This window comes from Cavia porcellus, unplaced genomic scaffold, assembly GCF_034190915.1.
Source record: "Cavia porcellus strain 051 isolate PalLab524CR breed Dunkin Hartley unplaced genomic scaffold, mCavPor4.1 scaffold_5, whole genome shotgun sequence".
NCBI lineage: Eukaryota > Metazoa > Chordata > Mammalia > Rodentia > Caviidae > Cavia > Cavia porcellus.
This window is the reverse complement of record NW_026947488.1, coordinates 30,247,050-30,267,010: the sequence shown is the minus strand read 5'-3', so window position 1 is coordinate 30,267,010 and position 19,961 is coordinate 30,247,050. Positions and strand designations below refer to the sequence as shown.

Below are 19,961 nucleotides of genomic sequence, written 5' to 3'. Positions count from 1 at the left end.
AATGACCATCTTGGGAACATCCAGAGAACAACTGCTGTAGATATGCAGGCAATTGGGATGGATCAAAACTCCAGAACTTTCTGGCAGATGAGGCTTAGAAAAGGTCATGGACCCCTCTCTGAGGCCACCACTACTTCCATCTCACAAGGGTGGAGGTTGTTTCTTTGGGATCAGAGGTGCCAGTCAGCTGACAAACTGTGAAAGGAGAGCTGGAGAGGGTGGAGAGATCAATCCCTGGAACAGCCGCTATTCTGAGGTAGCTGGGAATAATGGCTGGTACAGAAATAACACAACCTCCTCGCCCTTGTTTCAGCCTTTACACCTCTGCCCTACCAGAGGTGTGGCTAACACTTAAATTCCTCTCAGCAACACTTACACACCAACTTCTAGCAGGGCTGGCAGGGGAAAGGGTGATCATCAGATCCAGCCCTGTCCACTAGGAGCTCACAGTCTGTTGGAGGTTGACAAAGGGCCTCCGGTTGCTGAGTAAAGATGTCTGGGCTTGGGGGAAAGAAAGAGACAGAGAGACAGAGAGACAGAGAGACAGAGAGACAGAGAGAGAGAGAGACAGAGAGAGAGAGAGAAAGACAGAGACAGAGACAGAGACAGAGACAAGGACAGAGACAGAGAGACAGAGAGAGGGATCAGCAGAGGAAAAGACCCTGAGTTAGTTCAATGAACATACAAATTATCCAGTAACAGTAACATTAACAGTAACAGTAATTGTCAGTGTAAAGAAAAGGAAACAACACAGTCAAGTGTCAGGAATTGTTTGCAGTTTTAGTTAGTGGAAGCATAAAGAATTTGGGAGAGGATAGTAGAGTAGGAGAGTAGAGAGGCAAATTATAACCAAATTAAAGAAGGCCTTGAATGTCAAACAGAGTTTGTTGCTGAACAAGTCATGGGAGGTTTTTGACCAAGAGGAGACTATGATCAGGTTTCACGGTTGAAAAGTGCTGCCTCTGCTTTGGACAAGAAATCCAGGCCAAAAGAGTGCAAATGGGGAGCAGATCAAAAGGAAAACTCTAATATTCTAGGTGGGCAGCTCTAGGTAGTCCTTCTGTAGGAGGAAGGAACTGGGCCTCGGTCTCTAGGAGACTATTAACATCACTTCCCGGGCTCCTGCGCCACACCTTTCCCGGGACAAAACTTTGGTTCACTTGTTCCACACTCAAAGTTCGAGGACAAAAGTGTCTGCGGGAACCCTAATTCTAGTTGAAGGGTCGGACCAAGAGAGACTTCAGTTCCCAAAATGCTTCGCTTTACAGCTCTGCAGGTCGCGCATGCTTCTTTTCAAGAAAGGGCGGGGGTGAACCGTGGGCTGATGGGACTCGCCAGCTGGACGAAGTGCGGGAAACCTAGGGACCGCCATGTTAGTTTGGGTCAAACCAATTGTATGCTTGGTGGGAGGTTCGTGTTCTTTCTCTCATCAGTTAGCATAGATACTGAAATAAAATGACCTTGGCTATGGGAAATCTCATTATCATGCAATGCATCGACAATCCTTTTCATCTTGCGCTCCAATCTGGAACCGAAACCCCATGAATGCATTAGGAAGTCCCAGCATGGCGGCGGTCGGCTGGCTTCGGCTGGGGGCGGAGTCGGAAGCGTTTCTGCCCCGCCTCCGAGTAGGAGGGGGCTTCCGCTTCCGGCAGCGGAGGCTGCAGCCTCGCTCTGGTCCCTGCGGCTGGCGGCCGAGTCGTGTGTCTCCTCCTCCGCCGCCGCCATATTGTCTGTGTGAGGAGACGGGAGAGCGGCGAGTGCCGCCGCCGCTTCCATCACAGGTACAGAGGGAGACGTGGGGAGAGGTCGTAGGGGGTTGGGGGTGGACCCAGGATGGGGCAGCGGGTCAAGACCGCCTCTAAAACTACTAGCGCACTCCCGAGAGGTGCTTCGCTTTCCCCGCTCCTCTTTACACACACACACGCACGCACACATACACACACACACACACACACACATAGTCGAGGTTCCTGCAGTCCACTGGGGAGGCCCGGGGCCAGCCCACCCCAGGGTGAAAGGCGAGGCCTCGAGGCTGACGCCAATGTGAGGGTGGGAACCGGCTGTCGGGCTTCTTCTGGCTGCTGGAGTGGTGAGAGGCTGGAGGCTGGACAGGGTGGAGATTAGGGAGCAACTTGGACGTAGGGGTCGCGGGAGGGGGAGGGGGCCCTGGGGGTGGGGCCGAGGATGCTAGGGGAGGGAGCCGAGGGAGTGGCGCCTGCTGGGTAGGGCGCGTGCGGTCGCGGGCGGAGCGGGGCAGCTGGCGTGGCGCCCGGCCCGGGGTCCGTCTGGGCGGGGCTGAGATCCCCACCTGCACCCCGGAAACGAAGGGAGGACCCGCGGGGAGTGGTTGCAGAGAAGGAAGGAGGCAACCGCAAAGTGGGACAGAATGGGCGGAGTTGGGGTTCAGGGCTGTTTGGGAGTCCGGGTGGAGAGGGAGAGCGGGGTTTGTAGAATGAAAGGTCGGGAGAGTGAGTGTACGTGTGTTGGTGACCTTTTGAGAGAGTAGGGCTTTTTGATTTTATCTCTTCTTGGTTGAGTTTTGCAGTGTTGGAACATAGCTATGCCAAGCAGGTGATGAGTAGAGCTTGTGTAGTTTGTTTTGGGGAAACAAAATCAGGGTCAGAATTGCTTTTTGGCTTTTGCTTTTGTGAGGGAGAAAGAGTTCTGGAAGTGGGGTGACAAGTTACTTGGGAAAGGTTACCGTTCACCTGCTAGATTCAATAAAAAGGGGGCTTGAGAGGATATGAAAATAAAATTAGGAAGAAAGATTTTTTTCCAAGAGCTAGAACCCTCGTTCTTTCATCGAAGGTGTGGCAGTGGTTAATTGATTCCGTAGGGTCTCAAATATCAGGGCCACTAGTAAGCTAGGGGACAAACTATGCAAGCCTCAGTTTGCCTATCTGTCAAATATGCGTAGTGATATTTTCTAGCTCATAACTTTATGGCAAGGAGTGAATAAAGATAAATTGTATCACGAGCTTACTGCAGTGCCTGGCAGGAAGTGCTCAGTGGATTTTACCTGTCGTTGTTATTAAAGGGAGGAACTGATATATATGGGGTTCCTTTGTCCTGGGTAGATTTTTGGTCAAGAACCAGGCTTCAGATATTTGTAGCTGATTGCAGATCGCTTGGCTTAACTGACTTGGTAAACCTGAGACTGAAATTTTAGGATCGATACTAGTTCTCTATATCATTTGGAAAAGTTCTGTAGTCTTCCCAGAACAGGTTTATCCTGTGACTCTTGGCTTTCATTTGCTATTGGAAGGGGATGTGTGATTTGAAGAAAGAAAAAAAAACATTGACTATTTACTCAGATTAATTTTATTACTTGGTTACAAAGTTTAGGTTCCCATGTGGCAACTTTCCTTAAAAAAAGAAAACATACCAAGCAGGCCCAGTTATGTTCTCTTTTACAGAAAACAGTAAAGGAAGACCACACAGTTAAGGGGAGCATGGTTTAGTTTGAGTTTTGGAGGAATTGCCTTGCTATTTGAGGATGAAATAAGTGGCAACTGGCAAGTTTTCCACAGTGCACTTTGCATTCCACTGCTGCCCACCCACTCTTCCAAGGATGAAGTTTTGCTTTTTAAAAAATACTTATTTTGTTGGGGGCTGGGGGGTTTAGCTCAGCGGCATAAGCACCTGCCTTGCAAGCAGGCGGTCGTGAGTTCGATCCCCGGTACCGATAAAAATGAAAAAGACAAAAAAAAAAAAAAAAAACTTATTTTGTTGTTGTCAAACAGTGTCATACTGTGTAGTTCAGGCAGGTGTTGAGCTCATGGTGCAGTCCAGGGTGGCCTCGAACTCCCAGGTGCTGGGATCACAGCCATTCACCATCATGCCTGGCTTTATTACTGTTTTGAATTTGTTTGTTTGTTTTTGACAGGGTTTTGCTGTATAGATCAGGCTAGGATTAAACTTGAAGTTCTGCCTCAGTTATACAGACTTTAAAAAAAAAAGGGAAGCCAGGAATGTGCACCCACTGGTAATCCTTCCATAATCAGAGCGCTGTGGGAGTATGAGGCAGGAAGATTGAGAGAACTCAGGAAGTTCAGAAGCCTTATGTGGGATTTGGGTTTGCAGTGACAGCACAGCCCCCATGATGTAAATACTATAATTGCACAGTCCATAAATAATGTAGATGGCAACAGGAGCTTTGCAAATGTAATTAAAGAATCTGAAAATACAAAAATTATCCTAGATTTTTGTGCAGGCCCAATCTTATCAATAACCCTTAAAGGCATGCACTGGATGAGCAGAACTGGGAAATCAGATTTGAAGCACGAGAGGGCCTTCATTTGCTGTTGTCAAAAGGGATACATAGACAGTGTCAGAATGAATTTAGGCGGCCTCTAGTAACCGACACTACAAGGAACTGAATTTGGCCAACAACCTGAAAGTAGGATCTTCCTCCAGTTTCCAGAATATATGTTTGCAAATAGCTCACCTTTGGCCTTAAAACTATAAGGACAAGGTCTAGCAGAGTCTTCTCAAGTTACAACTTACAGAAAATGAGATAATAAATTTGTGATATTGTCACAAGTTTCTGATAATTTGTCATGGGAGCAATGAAGCTAGTACAGATTTTTGGTGCCGGGAGTGGGGTACTGTTACCTAAAAATGGAAGTAGCAGTGGGTGGAGGCTGAAAGAAATTTGAGCCTGATGATAGAAAATGATAGGAAAGACCTAGAACAGATTGTTAGTAAGAATTTGAATGTTAATGACTCTGCTCAGATAATGAGGTAGATGTACTGGAAACTGACAGGTGGGGGATACTTGCCACATAGTGGTCAATACTCTTAGCAGAACTGTTTTTAGTATGGAAAGCAGAATTTGTAAGTAACGAATTTGGATGTTTAGCTAAAGAGTTGTTTTGTTTTTAAGGAAAATGTTGAAACTGAGAGCCTGTTTTTATTTCTGGGTGGTTTTTGTTTTGTTTTGTTTTTTGTACCGGGGATTGAACTCACAACCTCACACTTAAGCACTTACACCACTGAGCTAAATCCCTGGCTGTGGGTGTCTTTTGAAGGGAGTAAGCCTATGGGGTTCTTGGTTATTTTGTGCCAGGAAAAACAATACTAGCTTTGATCGAAAGAGACAGAAAGTAAGAAATTAAACAGAGTTCTTAGGCCCTCCCAAATTCTACTAACCAGAAGCTAACTGAGAAAACAGTACTCACATGTCATTGTGTTGCTTTAATTTTAAAAAAAAAGTGATTCGGGTGGAACCAAGAACCTAGAGGAGTAGAACTTAAAGACTCAGAGAATTGTTTTTTTCCAGGCTATGAAATGGAATGGTGCTGTTTCCTCTTACATTTTCCCCATTTGAACTAGAATGTTATAACTGTTACCCTGACCCTGTCTCACTATAGTATGCTGGAGGCAGATAACTTTTTGTTTTTAAGGAATTGTGTCCCAGGCATTGTACCTTCTGTATTATACCCAGAACCTTCCACACCAGAATTAAAAGGATGAGATTTGAGAGTTTTGAACTTTTAGATGAGATTTTTGGGTTTGAGTTGGTGTTGTGATAATATGTTAGTCTTGTAATGAGATATATACATTTTTTTTTTCCTTTTGCATTTGGGAGATAGGCAAATCTGTGGAGGCCATAAGAGACCAGGGAGTGGACTGCTAGGCAGAGTGCTACCTAAAGTGCCTGTACCTAATCTCTGGAATCTGAAGCAGTTACTTTGTAGGAACTTTAAGGATCTTAAAATAGAAAGATTATCTTGGATTTTCTGAGTGAGTCCAGTAAAATCATAGGCGCTCTTATAATAAAACAAAATTTTGACTGGCTAGAGTTGGATGAGGTAGATTTGAAGTGTGACAAGGACTCCACCTGCTGTTACTAGAGGCTACATGGAAAATACAAGCAGCAACCTCTAGTAGCAAAGGCCAGTCACTTCAGCTGATGGCCAGCAAAGAAATGGAGACCTCAGTCCTACAACCACAAAGAATTAAATTCAGCCAGCCACCTGAATGAGCAGGCACCAGGACCCCGCCCTCCCAGGTTCCAGCAAGGAATACAGCTGGAATCTAGGTAGATACTTTGATTTCAGCCTATAAGACCCTAAACAGAGGATCCAGCCAAGTCTACCTAATTGCTAGTCTGTAGGACTATGCGATAATAAATTGATGTTATTTGGTTTGTGATAATACATTACAGCAACAATAAGAAACTAAAATGGAGGATTTTATTTCACAATCTTGTAATATTTTCTAGAGAAGACAATTATTCTCTGATTTAGTCCTAAAAGATGTTGCAGAAAAAGGAAACATACACTTTTCTTTGCTGTTTAAATGCTCTTAATTGTCCTTAGAGGCAGTTTGAAGGGACTATATGACTAGCTTGGTAAAATACAGATTTTTCTTTTTTTAAAGCTCTGGTCTATTTTTGGTAGAATTTCTGTAAATTGGAAGTTCTTCTGCATCTATAGTGAATTTTTGTTTTCTTTTGAGACAAGGTTTCACTAGTGTGGTTTAGGTTGGCCTTGAACTCACCTTGTTGCCCAGGCTGGCCTTGAACTAGCAACAGTCCTCCTGCCTCAGCCACTCAAGTGCGGGATTATAGGCATGTGCCACCACAACCAGCTATAGTGAACTTCTTGGCTAAACAACGTAGTTTACTGTATTATTTTGAAACAGTCTCAATATGTAGGTCAGGTTGGTCTTGAAATCACTGTGTATAGCCTAAACTGGCCACAAATTTGCAGCACTCCTCCTTGCCTCAGCCTCCCAAGGCCTCAGATTACGGATGTGCACTATCACACCTGGCTGTAATTTCTTAATTTTTATTACCTAGTAAAATGGTAGGTTCATTTGTATAACAATGTTTTAAAGGTATTTTCTGTTTTTAAACAGGATGGAAATGGGTGATATGTTTTTGTTAGTTAATAAAAGTTATACATTTAAGTAGCCTGTTCTCTTACATTTTCCATTTTACCCCAGAATTGTAAGATTTTTCTGTCAGTGTCACTTGGGGGTGTGAGATTTAGAAATCATAACTGTAGAATGGAATTTTTAGATTTTAAGAAAGGTCTTTTGTTTTTTTCTTTAATGATAGTCTACTGATTAGATTTATAAGATAGATTAATTAGACTTTAGTCAGAGCATGGAAGAAATGAGACAATTTCTTTTTATTATCAGAATAAACATTTCAGGGTATGAAAGACTTGAGAGATTATGTTTGACCTTGATTTAGAGTAAGGGAAATTGAGCTATATGAAGGATAAGTGGCCAGCAAGATAGCTCTAGAGTTGGCCAAAGAACCCTGATCCTCAGGCAGTAAAAGGTTGTAGCTTTCAAACTACATTCCCTGAGCACCCCTGTCTTGCCCCTTTTCTAGTATTACTTAGAACTGATTATTTTGTCTCTCTGTGCCTGTTTTTTTATAGGGTCATTGTGAGGATTGAGATAATGTATATAACATTTAACAGGGTATCTAAGAAAGTAATTGCTTCCATGATGTTAATGGTTTATAACATTTATGATCTTTTAAACAGCTGTATGACAGCTTTTACATAAATATAACAGTACAACTTGTACAAATTTAGAAACTGCAAATTGTGATTTACCATTGAATTAAGCAAGAGCTTATATGTAGTGCTTGATTTAAAATGAGAGAGCTGCGCATAGTGGGACAGTCACTTAGGCTGAGGCAGGAGGGTCTCTACAGGTTCAAGGCCAGCCTGAACTACAAAGTGAGACCTTGTCTCAAAAAACAAAAGAAAAAAGAGAAAGGAAAAAAACCCTTGATTTATTAGTTTACTGTGTGACTTGGACCAAGTTTGTAATTGCCTTTTCTGTTTACTCTTAAATTTCTTTAAGTTTCTAAGATGGATGTAATTTTAAAAGTACATATCATGTAGTTGTTTCTTAATAGAAATATGGGCCAGCTAGCTTCTCCAATGAAGAAATTCCTCTAAGATTATAAAGGAAAATTAGCTGTTGTCATGGTAACAAAGGATATATTTGGATTTGGTTATAGACATTTGATAGTTTTTGTTTTCTAGTACTGGGGACTGAATCTAGGGGTTTTGCCATGAACTGTGTCTCCAGCCCTTTATTTTTATTTTGAGATAAGGTCCAGAGTAGAATTCCACATAGTTGTTCACCAGATGTTATTATAGATTGTTTTTATGTTTTTGAAGTCAAGCATTGGGTTTGTTTTGTGGTACTAGGAATTGAACTCAGTACCTCCTCCGTTGTAGGCAATCTCACCACCTCTTTTGGTGCGTATTCCCATTCCTTCTAGTTTTGAGATGAGAGTGTTACTAAATTGTGTAGGCTGAACTCATACTTGTAATTCTCCTGCCTTTACCTCCCAACTAGCTGGGATTACTGGTATGTGGCACAAGGATTATCTTTAAGAAGTTTGAGTGAAACAATTCACAATATCAGGAGATAGAGCTGGGAGTGAGATTTTACTGGTTTCTACAAATTTTGTGTCTTTCAACTTTAGACATTAAGAAAAAACAATTGCAAGGCAAAAAAGACAAACTTTTTAAAAAACATAATGGTAATAATGCTTTTTTGCATAGAAAATGAGTGTTACCTGAAGTGAGGTTTTTGTGGTTAAATACCTAGATTAATCTTTTATTATTTGTTTGGTCTGGATATGTAACCTAGGCTGGCCTTGAACTCTAAGCAGTCCTCCTACCTCAGCCTCCCAAGTGCTGGGATTACAGGCATGTACAGCTACCTAGATTAATCTTTTATAATTTTGTATGTGTCTCAACTGAAATGCCCTATATTGGCTGTTCTTTTAACACTTTCTGGTCGTATTTGTTTTTCTGATGGGTTTTTATTAGCTGAACATTTTAGTCTCCTTGGGAAAATAAACAGTTGGAATTTTTCTGAAATTAAGGCTAATGCATTAATGGGCATTTCTCAATTTAGGAATTTCACTAGTATTCTGTAAATTTTAAGGAAACTACCAGATAAAAATGAATAAATTATTTTTCTAAAAACTTAGGTTATATCAGAACGTATAAAATAGCCATTTGAAACTATTGAATTTATTTATTTATTTATCTATTTTTTTAATTGGTACTGGGGATCGAACTCACGACCGCCTGCTTGCAAGGCGGGTGCTTATGCCGCTGAGCTAAATCCCCAGCCCCAAAACTGTTGAATTTATAATCATTCAAAAGATGCTGATTGTTCAGCACCACTTGAATACCCACTACATTTCTGGCAGGTATTGTGCAAAGGATCCTCAGATTGTCTCTGTGTTCCAGTTTACAATCAAGTGACATTTTGTCATAAAATATGCCACAGCTTGTTTAAGAGGCATTGTCTTAAGAAAACTGTATAATTCAGATCTTAGGTATAGTTTTTAAAGTAGCTTCGAAGTTGGGCAGTGAGGGGTAGGGTTAGAATTTAGAATTACCAGGTTGCTGGTGGGGAGGGCAGGGCAGCAGGCTAGTGGTGAAGAACTAACTGTACCTTTGGAGTGAGAGTTCGGGCTTCACTTCTCAAGCTGCGTTTTGTCATCTCTACCATTGGAGTAACAATAACCTTGGACAACTTAGTTGACCATCAGTTTCTTACCTATAAAATAGAATTTTGTAGCCCCTGCCTCAGAGGAGTCTTCTGAAGATTAATAATGAAAGCACCAGCTGAGATTATCACTTCAAGATTACTTTGAGGATTAAAAGAGATGATTTATAAAACACCAGGCTCAGTTTTAGTTATTTTCCTCCCTGTCTGTGAGAAGAATATATTTAATGCTGATGCTGCTACTCTTCACTCTTTATTTTCATTTTCTCTTGCTAAGAATTCTTACTTTTTTAATGAGTGTTTTGACTTGTGCTTCTTGTTTCTGGTGTGGCCCACTGCATGGGTGAAAGGCTGAACTGCTGCTTTAGGAGTGCATATGTAAGTCATACTCAAATATAGATTGCCTCCATTATTCAGGTACTGTGTATATTGCCAGAGTAGTTAGTAGTCTGTGAATTTAGGTTTCTCTTGCTTCTAGATAAAGGAGTTAATTTTCGTGTCGCAAAGTCAGGAAACAATCTAGGTCATCAAAGATAAGAAAAATGGCTAAGAAGCCTTCTCCCACTTTTTTAAAAAAAATTAATCTTAATTGGTACATTCATTATTAGTGAATTGTTACCTGTACATGATATATTTTGATTTTTCCTTTTTCCCCATTCCTCTCCTTCTTTACAAAAGCTTTGTTTCCATTTTTTCCTTCTGTTTTTCTTTTCCCTTCTTTCCCTTCCCTGTTCCCCTTCCCATTTGATCTTTTCTTCCTGTTTCACAGTAGCTACTATCGTTTTGGAACTCATACTCTTTAGATGTGAGTCCGATTTATTTCTCTTAAGAGTGTGGTCTCAAGGTGTATCCATTTACCTAAGAATGTCTCAAGTTTATTCTTTATGGCAGAGAGTACTCCATTGTATAAAAAAAAAAAAAAAAAACCCACGTCTTCATTCATCAGTTAATGGGCATTTGGGCTGTTTCCAAACTGTTAGCTCTTACAAACTGTATACAGCTGTAAACATGGGTATGCGTATATATCTCTGTGGTATGATGCTTTTTATTCTTTTGAGAAGGTACTAAGAATAGCTGCGTCATGTGGGACCTCTAGTCCTAGTTTTTTGTGGAATACTCATACTGATTTCCACAGTGATTGCACCAGTCTACACTCCCCCCAACAGTAGAAAAGGGTTCCTTTTTTCTCATAGCCCTGCCAGCGTTTGTTATTGCTTGATTTCTTCATAACACCATTCTTTCTGGAGTGAGGTGGAATCTCTGCTGTTTTAATTTGCATCTCTTGAATGACCAGTGGTGTTGAAAATTTTTCATATATTTATTAACACCATTTCTACTCCATCTGAGAAGTGTATTTTTGATGACTATTTTTAGATTGGGTGTTTAAATTTGGGGGCATCTGATACATATTTTTAGTTCTCTATATATTCTAGATATTACATATCCTAAGTGGATCGTACACTGTACATTGTCTTTCACTCTGTTGGTTTCTTTTGCTGTGTAAAAGCTTTTAATAAAATGAGATCCCAGTTGAGTCTTTGTGATACTTCCTTTGCAGTTTTGTTCATAAAGTCTTTGCCTACATTTGTGTGTTTGCGTTCTACCTATTCTCTATTCCAGCAGACTTAGTGTTTCTATTTTAATACTTAGATCATTTTGGTTTTAGTTTACTGCATGGTAAGAGATACGGGTCTGATTTTAATCTTCAGCATGTAGAAAGCCGGTTTTTCCAGCACCATTTATTAAGGAGGCTCTTCCAGTGGACATTCTTGACTCCTTTGTCAAAGATAAGGTGGCTGAGAGTGCTTGCAGTTGTTTCTGCATCTTCTAATCTGTTCCACTGATCTTTGGGTCCCCTTTTTTTTTTTTTTTTTTTTTTTTTTGTCAATACCAACCTGCTGTTATCTTGGTAAATTTATAGTAGAATTTCAAGTCAGGAATGTGATGCCCCTGCTTTACCTTTGTGCCCAGAAGAGCTTTTGGTATTCTAGGGCTCTTCTGGTTCCAAATGAATTTTAGGATTGTTTTCTCTAGTCCTGTGAGGTATACTGTTGGTATTTTGATCAGAATTGCATTAAATCTGTGTATCAGTTTTGAAACTATGGCTCTTTTCACTGTATTGATTCTTCCTACCCAAGAGCAAGGGCTCTCTTTCCATTTTGTAATATCCTCTTTCATCTCCTTTTTTAGAGTACCATAGTTTTGTTTTGTTGGTACTGGAAATTGAACTCAGGACCTTGGGCTATGCCACTGAGCTATATCCCCAGCCCAGTACTCTAGTTTTCATTGTAAAGGTCTTTCAGTTCTTTGGTTAGATTGATTCCTAAATATTTCTCTTTTTTTATGCTATAGTGAAAAATGTTGTTTCTTCAATGTGTCCCAGTTTGTGTATGTACAGGAATGGTGTTGTAGTGGAATGTTGTTGTTTTCATTTGTTGTGTTTTTCTGGGATCAAACTCACAATGTCGCACTTGCCAGGCATGGAGGAGCTTGTGCCACTGAGATGTATCCCTGGCACTGTTAATTTTTGAGTGTTGACTTTGTATCCAGCTATGCTACTTAATTTGATTCCTCAGTGGTACTTTAATCACAGTTTGGGATATACTGCATTTGCACAAACACACATTTTCTGTTCTAGTACCACTACTTTGCCTTCTTTGTCTCCTCCCATCACAGTTTTTGTGTGTGTGACGGTAAAATTGAACCAGGGCCTCTGTAAGCATGCATATTGCCACTGAGATAAATTCTCACTCTTGCTCTGTATTCTTTGTTTTGTTATTTGTTTTGTTTTGGTACCAAGGATCAAACTCACAATCTCATGATTGCCAAGCAGGCACTTAACATTGCTGAGCTAAACCCCTGGTTTGTTTTTGAGACATGTCTTGCTATGTAGTTCAGGCTGGCCTTGAATTCCGGGTGATCCTCTTCAGCTTCTAGAATGCTGGAATTACAGGTATGTGCCACCATGTCCAGCTGTTGCTCTGTATTCTTAAGTCATAGCCTCATTAGGCATAGCAGGAGTCGATGCCTATTAAAAGTAGTTAGGCTTTGTGTGTTTTTTATTTTATTGAGTAATTATAAATAGCTATTTGAGTTGGAGTTGTTCTCCCATCTTTTTAAAAATAAATACAGCCTTTATTGCCTAGCATTTAAAATAGTAAATATTTAAACATGTATTTTTCTACATAATTTATTGTGAAATTATCGATGTCAAAATATTTTAATCATTTGCTTTTTTTTCATCTGTCTTCTGATCAGTTCATTTTTCCTTCCAAAATATTGCATGCCATATTTGAGGCAGTGAAATTCCACATACCATAGCTAAGATGTTGAGCATTCACCTGCATCTACCTCTGTGCTCTTGTTTCATGTACCATAGTTATGATGGTAGAGCTTTTTTTTAACTGCCATTCTCTGTGACTTTTTTGGCAAACATTTTACTAGAAAAACCTTCATACGTCTTTAACACGCATAGGTTTTGTTGTATCTCGTAGAGCCAAATGCCAAGGCTTATAATTTGCTGCTACCCCCAGCACAGCATCTGGAGAGACACGAACCATCTTCCTCTCTCCACTTCTCAATCAGCACACAAAAGCTTTTTCATCTTTGAAACCTAGTTTTTATACTGTAGTGGTTTGGTGATCATCCTGTTCAGATTAATGAATAAAGAATAATTCTGGCTGTTGAGACTAACCCCATCCCCTGCACCAATAAATCAGTGTGCAGAATTATGGAAACAGTGTTGAGTTTAGTAAATCTGTTTAGGGTTCTAAATCCTGAATAGATGGGATGGCCCTAGTAATCCTGTGGTCTTGGCAAGTTGTTTAACTTTTAACCTGTTTATTTCTAAAATTGAAGTATGCATCTTGTACCATGCCTGTTTTTAAGAGGCATTCAATGGTAGCGGTAATTGTTACACACATAAATGCTAGATTACTCTAACTTTTAGAAGCTGGTGTGACCAGTGAAATAAAGTTTCATAGTCTGACTTCATTTTATATGTTACGTGGTCAGAAGGTATTTTATACAATGAATTTCTGCGTATTGTTAATTTTATGTTACAAGAGACAATACTAAACTTGACAGTTTTGATCAGTTTTTAAGGTACAGATGTGTTAGTCTAAGTCAAACTTCTGGAATTCTCTTATAATACCTTCTCTTATAATACCTAATTTCATTGGAGACTTCCCACTGTTCCCATTATATAATATTGATACTTTGACCCCTTATTATTAACCTGTTTTCTTTTGACCAACTCTTACAACCTAGGAATTTGGAGATCTCTTTTGTGTTTGTTCTTGTATTTGTGCCAGTGACCTCCAAGTAGTCTTCCAAAAAAATGGTAGTTAAACATTAGTGGTATTTATGGGTTATAATTGAAAAGCTCAAAAGGTGATTGCGTATCTGCTGAAATACAGGGAGTTGTGAAGCAGTTTTTTAACCTGTAGCATGAGTTTTTACTATTCAGGTCGTGAGCTCTACAAGTTAGTTTGGTTTTTTGAGATAGGGTCCAATTGTGTAGATCAGGCTGGGCTTGAACTCACTACATATAGTCCAGGGGTAATCCTCCTGCCCCAGGAGCACACCATGATGCTGGCTTTGTGTTGTTTTGTTTTTGTTTTAATTTTTTTTTAGATAGTCTATGTATTTTGGGCTAGCCTTCAATTCACTATGCAGCCCAGGCTGACCTCAAAGTTGTGACTCTTAGGCTCCCAAGAGCTGAGATTATACACATGTGCCACTGTACTGTTTCCACAAGTTATTTAAACTAGAATTTCTCAACCATATACTGTATTGGGGAATTACATATATGCCTCAGTAAACTTGAAGCATTTGTGGGTAAGTGGATGCTCTTTGAGACCATAATAATGAAATAAATTAGGCACAAGCCTAAATATTGTATAGTTTCTCTTATATGCAAAACCCAAAATGTAAATAAACAGCAAAATAAAAAATAGGTAAGAGGAAGTAAGGAGATAATTTTCAAGTGGGAAGGGAAATAAGAGATGGAGGAAAAGAAGAATAAGGGACAGAAGAAGGAACTGAAGGAAAAAATGGAAATAGAGCGTTTGCAAATAGAGGGGACCAAGAGTTCGAAGGAAAGGGGAAAAGGGGAGGGATAGAGAATGAAAAAATAATTAAGATATATTATGTATATGGACATGATAAATGTAATCATTATGTGCTACAAACACATGTGATAAAACTAACACATATGCTGATGTGTTAGTGTCTGATCATTTGTGTGGAGTACAGTGCATCCAAGACAGTGACTTTTGATCATTTACCCTAGTGTGCCATAAAAATAGTACTGTATTTTCTTTGTGCCTTAACTGTTTTTTTAAAAAAGGTAAAAACACTGATTTCAGAGGTTTAGAAGTTAAATATCCTATAATTGTTTTGAAATTCAAGGAGTCACTGATCTTGGCTTCAGGTTTAGAAACAGCCATTTTAAGGTATCTCTGATGTCTAAGGGATACTTGTATAAGTAGAAACATAAAACTAACCATTTAAGGTTAAACACTTTGAAGAAATACCTGGTCTTTTTCTTCAGCAATAATGTGAGACAAAATGAAGTTTGGGTTATTTTTGTTACTTTGTTTTTTGTTTTTTCCATGAGACAGGGTCTTGTTACATAGTTAAAGCTGGGCTTAGACTCACTGTATAGCCCAGGCTGGCCTCCAACTCCGCTATCCACCTGCCTCAACCTCCCAAGTGCTAGGATTATAGGCATGTGCCACCACACCTGGCCAATAAAGTTAGTTTTTATAAATCTTGTCCTCATCTAACTAAATGCCACTGTATCTTTTCTGAAACTGACATTTTGCTAAATCATTTCATCAAGCTTGAGTTTCACACCAAAATAGAACTTGAAGCTTATGCTTCATTGTTTCCTTCTCTTCACTCAGGAAGGTCCTGTGTGCTTAGTTTGAGTAGCCTAAATTGGTGGGGGGGGAGGCAGGGATTCAATTTAGACCTCACGTTTACCAGGAGGGCACTTGAGCTGCCCTGAGTAGCCTAATTTTAAAATACATTATATATATATTTAAGTTTACCAAGTTAACTTTTAAAAGTTGATATACCATGTAGAAATATGTGTTTACAAGGCATGCCTGTAACCCTACCTGCTTAGGAATCTGCGGAACGAGGATGCAAAGTTTGAGGCAGACTAGGCAGCTTAGCCAGTGATAGTGAACCTCTGGCACATGTGGCACAGTGGGCTGTTTTTATCACTGAAAGCTCAAAAAGGTTCACCATCGTTGGCATAGGGAGACCTTGTCTCAAAATTTTTAAAATTAAAGTAAGAAGTGTGGAAGGCATAGCTCAGCATTCCTGGATTGGGGGGAGGGAGGGTTAATGGGAGATAGATGTACATTTCTGGGGTAGAATGTACCTCAGTGGTAGAACACATGCTTAGCATGTGCTAGGCCCTAGGTTTAATCTCCAACATCACACACACACAGAAGCACATAAAATGTACATTTCTGCTGGTTGTGGTGATGCACGCTTGTAATCTGTCAGTACTCAGGTGGCAGGGCGTTTGTCATAGAGTTCCAGGCCATCATGGACTAGATAGTGAGGATTTGTCTCAAAAAAACAAAAAAAACAAAAAACATTTCCTGCTGTCTTAGCTATTACTAGTTCTGCTGTGGAGCTTGTAGATCCCTCTGAACCTGCAATAATTTTTTTTTTTCTTCAAAAAAATGTACATGTGCATTTTACTTTGTGAACATTGCAGGGAGTTTATGGGCTCTCAGCTCATTTGTGAACTTAATTTTCATTGCCATAATTTGTGTGGTTCAAATAATCATTTCTCCTTTAATTATTTTAAATTTTACTTAGAGATGTATATTTAGTATAGAAAAAGAATTGATAACTTGGAGGCCTTCAGGAGTCAGGGCAATAACAAAAATAGAGTTGTCTGGGTTTACAAGTGACATCTCCAGTGGGTGTGTTTTAAAAGAGCCCATTGTTACATAGTAACAACTCAGCAAATACAACTGATTTTTGTCAGTGCAGGAGTCAGGAATTCAGTGTTTTCTAGTCTGACAGACCTCCTTTTCTCCCTTCTGCTTTCATTCCTTTGAGAAATAAAATTAATTAACTGAAACCACTTTTTAAAATAATATTGAATATTTTTAATATATACTTCAACTTAACAACTGATTCCTTTTTTTTTGTACATGTGCTGCTCATGAAGCAAGCACTGGTTCATTTTTTAAAAAGCACTGGAAAATTTATACACAGACATTCCTAGCAAGGTGAGCATGGTGGCACACACCTGTAATTCAGCACTCCCAGCAGAGAGTTTGTCTCAAAAAAAAAAATTGTGTCTTCCAAAAGTAGAAACAACCCAAATATCTATCAGCTGATGAGTAGTGAGTTAAAAATGATATTTCCGGGGCTGGGGATTTAGCTCAGCGGCATAAGTGCCTGCCTTGCAAGCAGGCGGTTGTGAGTTCGATCCCCGGTACCGATAAAAAGGAAAAAAAAAAAAAAAAAAAAAAAAAAGATATTTCCATGGATATTTATTTATTTTTGAGGCAGGGTCTCCTTGTGTAGTTCAGACTGGTCTTGAACTCACTCTGTAGTCCAGGTTGGTATCAAATTCACAGTAAGTGCTGGGATTACAGGCATGTGCCATCATGCCTGATTATATCAGTGGATATGTATGGATTCAACCATAGAAAGGAATGAACCACTGATAAAATGAAAGATGCCAAACACAAAAGTCAAGCGTTGCATGATTTCTTTATAGGAAATGTCCAGAATAGCTACATCCATAGAGACAGAAAGCTAATTGATCATTGCCTAGGGAATGCAGGAGAGTAGGTATTGGGAGTGAGTCAGTTAGGGTGTCTTGAAAGGGTGACAGGAATGTTCTAGAATCAGATAGTAAGTTGCACAATGTTGTCAACCCACTAAATTGTACCCTGAATAGTGGTTTTTAATGTTATATAGATTTTGTCTCAGATTTTTATTTTGTTTTGTTTTTTTTTAGACCATGTCTCACTATGTAATTCATGCTGGTTTTGAACTCACTGTGTAGCCCAGGCTGGCCTGGAACTTCCGGTGATCCTTTTGCCTCAGCCACCTGAGTGCTGGGATTATAAGTATGCCTAGCACTGACTTTTAATTTCTGGTTTTGCTTTTGTATTTCCAAATTTCTTTCTCTTTGTTTCAACTTTTAAATTTGAGATCTATGTGACTTCTTCATTTCTAGCTTGCTTTTCTAATATAGTGTGTATATGGATTTATATTTATAAATTTCCACATCCATCTTTTTTTTTTTTTTTTGTCTTTTTGAAACAGGGTGTCTCTATGCAGTTTAGGCTGGCCTTGGGCTCACTTTGTAACCCAGACTGGTCTCGAACTTGCAATATCCTCCTGCCTCAGGCTCCCCAGTGCTGGGATTTAGGAGTGTGCCACCATGCCCATCTTATCCTATCTTACATACTTTGAGATGTATTTTTTACTGTACCTAGCTTTGATTATTTTGAAATGGAAGTCCATATTGCCTAGACTAATGTCAAATTTGTGAGCTCAAATGCTCTACCTCTGCTGGAAAAGACCGAACTTAAAATAGGCATGTGCCGCCATACTCAGGTTTAGATGTGTCTTCTAGAAGCATGTAATAGAATTGTTTTCCTTGCTGTGAAACTGACTCCTTTTTGTGTGTACTGTTTTAGAAATTTTAGCACACATGAATTTTAATAACTACCATCACAGCTAGGACACAGAATGATTATATTATCTTTTGCGTGTTAGTAGTCACATCCACCCTGTCACCCCGGTAATCACTTTGTCACTTTGGTAATCAGTACTCTGAGTACTGTGGTTTTACCTTTTTAAGAGTGTCATATAAATGGCCATTTATTTTGCAGTATTTTGTAACTACATCTTTAATATAGTCTATTACCTTTGAGATACATCTAAGTTGTGTTTATCAATTTTTTGCTTTTTATTGCTGATTAAGTAATAAACCTTGAATATTTTAGTTTCTATTCTTTTTTTTTTGGTACTGGGGATCAAACATACGACCTTATGCTTGCCAGGCAGGCGCTTATGCTGCTGAGTTAAATCCCCTTGGTTTCCATTCTTTGTTGATTATGATTAGTGTTGATGTAAACATATATGTAGGCCTTTGCAAGTGATGTTTTAATTTCTTTAGGGTCAGTATCTGAGTAGGATTACTGATTATGCTAAAAGCTTTTTAAAAAACTGTCAAATTTTTCTGGAATGGCTATACTGTACTATTTTGAATTCTTCCGAGCAACAGGAGAATTTCAGTTGCTCCATATCCTCTTTAGCACCTGGTATTGTCAGTATTTAACTTGTAATGTTGAAACTGTTCACAGTATTAAGGTTTGACTCTTTTGAGTGTGCTCTACTACTGAGGTACATCCCTAGGACACCCCTACCCTTCACCCAATAGTCTTAAATTTTCCAGGTCTGTCTCTTGGAATTTTTCTGTCTCAGCTGCCAGGTAGCTGGGATTACTGTAATGATATGTGTCACCATGCCTAGTCTTCACTTTTAAATTTTTACTAATCATTATCATTTTACTATTGTAATGCTAGAATCAAACCCGCAGCCTGTAACATGCTAGGCAAACCCTCTACCACTGAATTGCACTGCCAGCCCTGAAATAATTTTAGATATAAGAAAAGTTGAAAATACAGAATCATTATATACCCTTTACTCAGCTTTCCCTAAAGTTAATGAGTTAACATCTCATATAGTCATGATACTTTATCAAAACTAAGAAATTAACATTGATACAATACAGTTTAATATAGACTTGATTTCAGAATACTATACTGCATTAAACCATCAGGTCTCCTACTATGTTCTATTCTTTTGCAGTTTCTCAGTCTTGATTTTTATAACTGGACCGTCTTTTAAGAAGGTTTTATAGAATGTTTTTCAGTGTAGGCCCAACTAGTGCCTTCTCAAGATTAGATTGTGGTTATGGATTTTTGAGAATATATCTATAGAGGTAAAGGCCCTTTTCATCACAGTATGTTAGGTTCATATGATGTCAGTATGACTTACTACTTACCTGCTTCTGTAGTGTCTCCCAAGTTTCTCCATTGTAGGGTTAACATTTCTCCCATTCTATGCTTACTCACCAGAAGGACTCTCCTAAGTTCAGTCACTTTGAAAGGGTAGAAAAATTAAACTCCCTCCTCAACAGAGATATATCAAATAATTTACAGACATACATTTAAACTACCAAGGTAATAAATACCTATCATAGAGAAGATCTTTGAGGAGGTACTCGTACCATGTTTCTCCAAAAAATTTTAATCATTTTAGTATGTCAGTGGATTGTGGCTGCAGCAGTTAACTGTGCTGATCTAATGGTGATCTTTTATTTCTTGATATATATATTAGAGTTTTTCTAATTTAACTTTTTTTAATAATTGGACTTTCTGGTCCAATTATTTAAA

The 19,961-nt window shown here is 39.2% G+C and overlaps 1 protein-coding gene across 1 annotated transcript in view; it reads left to right on the top strand.

The window, feature by feature from the left end:
• The first annotated feature begins 1,632 nt into the window (after nucleotides 1–1,632).
• Csnk2a1 (casein kinase 2 alpha 1) overlaps nucleotides 1,633–19,961 on the top strand; it is an 82,391-nt gene continuing 64,062 nt past the window's right edge. Inside the window, 1 exon segment of the mRNA XM_003476763.5 lies at nucleotides 1,633–1,784. The gene's annotated coding sequence lies outside the window, so the exon portion shown is untranslated.